The sequence below is a fragment of the Zootoca vivipara genome, chromosome Z2, assembly GCF_965207765.1.
Source record: "Zootoca vivipara chromosome Z2, rZooViv2.hap1.1, whole genome shotgun sequence".
Taxonomy (NCBI): domain Eukaryota; kingdom Metazoa; phylum Chordata; class Lepidosauria; order Squamata; family Lacertidae; genus Zootoca; species Zootoca vivipara.
In genome coordinates this window covers 44,320,586-44,325,432 of record NC_142585.1, presented here as the reverse complement: position 1 = coordinate 44,325,432, position 4,847 = coordinate 44,320,586, and the positions used below count along the sequence as shown (strand labels likewise).

General features: G+C 49.1%; 1 pseudogene; it reads right to left on the bottom strand.

Moving 5' to 3' along the window:
- Nucleotides 1-1,012: 1,012 nt before the first annotated feature.
- On the bottom strand, nt 1,013-1,713 carry LOC118084289 (eukaryotic translation initiation factor 2 subunit 3 pseudogene; annotated as a pseudogene).
- Between the last annotated feature and the right edge of the window lie 3,134 nt (nt 1,714-4,847).

The following is a 4,847-nucleotide window of genomic DNA, read 5'->3' as shown; positions in this document are numbered from 1 at the left end:
TTCCTGCTTCTGGTGGCTCCAGGTGGGGTCAATGCCTTCCACTCCCGGGGCATAGCAAGGCGCCGCGACTCCCGGGGCGGCAAATTGCCATGCCCCCGGGGTGTGTGGCGTCGCTACGTAACGGCGCATGTGTCGCTACGTAAAGGGGGATCGCAAACCCCCCCCCCCGCGGATTCAAAACGGACCCTGGACGCTCCGTTTAGGCTCTGTTTAGAAGTCGTGGGGGCCGCGATCCCCCTCTACCTAGCACGCATGCACGGCCCCGAGTGACACCCCCTCCAGGACGGTGCCCGGGGCGGACCGCCCCCCCCCCGCCCCCTGCTTGCTCTGCCCCTATTCCACTCCCTTCCATCACTTTGCAGTTAAGAAGTGTCAGGGACTGTGCAGAGGAGGAATGGTGGAGACTTCCCACAGGTATTCATGCCTTACAGAATTGAAGGTCTTGGCCTGGTCCAGGAAGAGGATGTATCTGAACCATCAGCCCTGCTTCACAACCTCCAGCATCTCCCTGAAAGTGCACAAGAAGTCCATCATGTTTCTCCCTGGAATTTGTTTGACCCCAGTGCAGCACATCACCGCCCTTGTTCATGCATTGCAGAAACAAATGAGCCTTCAGTTCTTGATGTCATAGAACAGAATCATAGAATGACAGAATTGTAGAGTTGAAAAGGTCCCCAAGGCTCATCTACCCAGCCCCCCTGCAATGCAGGAATCTCAGCTAAAGCATCAGTGACAGATGATCATCCAACTGCTGCTTAAAAACCACCAAGGAAGGAGAGTCCACAAATTCCCAAGGGAGACCGTTCCACTGTTGAACAGCTCCTACTGTCAGAAAGTTCTTCCTTTCTGGAATCTCCTTTCTTGTAATGTGAAGCCACATTCGAGCCTTACCCTCCACAGCATGAGAAAACAAACTTGTTCCCTCCTCCATGTGATAGCCCTTGATATATTCGAAGATGGTTATCATAATATCTCCCCTCAGTCTCCTCTTTCCCAGGCTAAACATACCCAGCTAGCAAACAACTTCAACGTTGTATTTCAGCTGTGCCAAGACTGGAATAATTGGAGCTCCTTCTAAACTGGTACCCTGTTCAAAAGCTAGAATTTGCTCGTACTGCTCCTTGGCCTGGCTTTCTTTTACCAAATCAATCTTATTCTGTAGAATTAGCATGTGTTTCAGTTTCATGATTTCCATAGCAGCTAAGTGTTCTTGGGTCTGTGGCTGAGGACATGACTCATCGCCAGTTATTAACAGCAGAGCTGTGTCCATGACAGCTGCTCCGTTTAACATAGTAGCCACCAAGATATCATGGCCAGGACAATCCAACGAAAGAGACGTGCCTAACTAGTTTAAAATGGCCTTTGGTCCCAGAAATATCTGTTGGGAATTTGTCAGGTGTACTGTTCCCACAGGATAGGTAACATTCTGGTTGAGAACAACCTGGATCATCAAGTTCGTAAATCTTAGCTTTGGCATAGTCCATCTTGATAGTGATGTTTCTCTCCAGTTCATTTTTGAATCAACTTCAGAAGTAGATTTTACTACTGTGGACTTTCCATAAGCTACCATACATGGTCAATTGTACCTATATTAATTGTAGCTTGCCTGCTGATGACGTATGGTGACAGAGGTGTCAACTTATTTACATCTAAGGTACTCAGGGAGAGGTGTGGTTGCCCCAGAGTCACTCCTGCCCCATCGCCTGCCTCCATCTTGAGGAAGTTGTCTTTGTCCTCAAGTCACTGTAGAAAAAAGGTGTGCAAATGAGTCTCTTCGGGAGAAAACAGCCTCAGGCTTGAATGAGGAGAGAAAGACCTTTGATTTCAGGTCTGTTTGGTGCAATTTTATATTACTAAGAAGCTGAACCTTTGCTTGGACAAGCACATAATTTTATGCTACTATAGTAATCTATGCTGTTATTGGTTCATCTAACCACAATGGACTTAGTTCATTCTTTTAGTTGTATGTAAAAAAAAGGTAATGGGGCCCCTGACCATCAACAGCTATCAGTCAGTCAATCACCCATTTCCACCACCCTTCTGAGTGATCCCCCCTCCCCATCCCCACCCCTCCCCACCCCTTCTCTACATAAGTGCCTGGAAACTTCCATTTCACTGTATCTGAAGAAGTGTGCATGCACACGAAAGCTCATACCAAAATAAAAACTTAGTTGGTCTTTAAGGTGCTACTGAAGGAATTTTTTTATTTTTACTTCGATCCAGACCAACACGGCTACCTACCTGTAACCAGGTCCAGTCGTGTCCGACTCTGGGGTTGCGGCGCTCATCTCGCTCTATAGGCCGAGGGAGCCGGCGTTTGTCCGCAGACAGCTTCCGGGTCATGTGGCCAGCATGACAAAGCTGCTTCTGGTGAACCAGAGCAGCACACCGAAACGCTGTTTACCTTCCCACCGGAGCGCTCCCTATTTATCTACTTGCACTTTGATGTGCTTTCGAACTGCTAGGTGGGCAGGAGCTGGGACCGAGCAACGGGCACTCACCCCGTTGCAGGGATTCGAACCACCGACCTTCTGATTAGCAAGCCCTAGACTCTGTGGTTTAACCCACAGCACCACCTGGGTCACAGCTAAAAATGGTAGCCAAGACTCCACCTCGTAACTGCAAGACACTTCGTACCTTTGCCTGCCTCTTCTGCCAACATGGCCTCCGGTGAAGGTGCCACCATGGACTCTGCCAAAGCCCTGGCACAATCTCCTCCTCTGTGGCCTCCTCCTCCTCCACCACCAATGCAGCCTTTGCCAAAGCCACCACTGCAGGAACCATTTCTGCTGAAGCTGCCAGTGTGGCATCTGTTGAAGCTGCTGCTGTTGGCACGTACTTCCGGAAGCCAGCTTCCAGAAGCACCACAATGGAAGGAGGAGAAAAGTTGTGACACACAGGGGCAAATGCAGGTTTTGCTTCAATTTGTGGTTCCTTGCTCTTGTGTGAGCCAACTGATTTGCACCACAGGGTGGGACGAAAAAATGCCCTTACTTTGGTCCTACGCTCTGGTGCTACCAGAGCCCAGGAGCCAAAATGGGACATCTGGGATTGGAGTCAGAAACTGGGATGGCTTCTGTCAATCCAGGATATCCCACTTAAAATGGGACCGTTGTGTCCCATATCTTCCAGTGGTGGCTGATGTCCTTTGGGACTGGTATGGCAGAAGACAGGGAGGTCAACCATAGGTGGAGCCAGAGCCAATGACAGACAAATCCAACTAATCCTAGCTTTGTTCTCACCCTCCTTCCTGCAGAGTTTTACAACACAGAGACAAAATGCGGGGAACCTGACACACAGTGCCTGTCCTGGCCCTTGTTGCCAGTCAAAGAACTTGAACTCCCAGCTCAGCTTCTGCCAAAGACTTTAAAACATAAACCAGAGTGGTACATAAACAAGTGTCAGGGCTGGACTCAGATGCAGTTCAGCATGAAAGAAGCAGAGCTCCATTGTCAGTGAAGTTAACTCTTTATTCAAGGAAACTACATACAACTCAGCAACAGTTCCCAGCAGGTCTTGCTCCTATGGAGCAGTTGCCAGGACTGAAGGTCCTTCCAACCTTTATAAGGCTCCTCCTCTCCTGGATATTTCCCAATCAGTCTCAAACTGCATAGGGGGGTGAGGAGCTTGTCACAGCAGGAGAGGGAGACTCCCTGCGTTCTTCAGCAGTTTCCACACACACACACACTTCAGCCTTGGAGTCTGAACTGCTCCCTGTCACAGGTTCTTCTTGCTCACCAAACCCTGAAGCCTCTTCGGCATCCAGCACCACCAATTCCCCAGCTCTGAATCTTCCTCCTCTGGGGTTTCCCTTGGGAGATCCCTGGCTGGTGCCTCCCACCACGCCTCTTTGTCCAGCCAGTCCATGACAGCAAGACACAATTACAAGTGTGCAAGAGGATAAGACACATAGATAGATACAAGCTAAGAGATTGATCCATAAGTGGCACACCCTCTGCATCTTCCTTTTGATAGTTGGGGTAGGCACAGCTTTAGTGTGACAAATGTTACAAGACTGGATGAGCAAATGGCACCCCTCCAGGCAAATTCAGTTCATGAGGTCTGTTTACAACGGTGCTGTTAGCTCCATGTCCTAGTTACTAGGTTAGGATTTGATTTACTCTCAGTAGGCTCCTCTTCAGAAGGCGCCTCACTGCTGATAGGAGAACACCAGGGGCAGTTCTATGGCTGGAGGGATCTAACTAGGGGTAGTCAGTGACACTGGAACTGAACACTCCTCTGCTAATGAGCTTGATCCCTTCCTGGGATCCACTTCTCCATCTTCGAAACTACTAGTCCCTTCCTTGGCTCTGACACTTGTTAGGGTCCTACTGACACCTTCCCCCACCCTACCAGGATCCTCCTCACGGTCATCCAGCTTCAGCTTCCTAAGCTCTTCCCATTTCCTCCTAGGATTAGACCACCCACACACCCCATGACACTTCCATGGGATTCATGACAGTGCCAACCTCTGAACGGGTTGTAAGCAAGAAGGCAGGCAGCTGGGAGCATGCTGAGGGCAGACTCAGGTTGGTGGCTATTGCCTCATTCACCCTGACGGATCAGCCTCCATAGAGACCTTCCATAAATTAGGTAATTTAAAAATAACTGGGAAAGGGGGACTTGTACCTTCACATAAATATATTGCTCCACGCAGCCATATGCATCGGCACAATGACCAAAACAATATGGCTGTATTAACAGATACTACCTAGCTTTTAATGGATCTCAGCTGCCAGGATTACCTACCAGTAATGTTCTTTGAGCTGTCAGGCAATATCGCAAACTGTGAGTGCGTTGCAAGTTATATGCATCAATTCTTTCTAAGTGAAAAGGCATTTCAAATT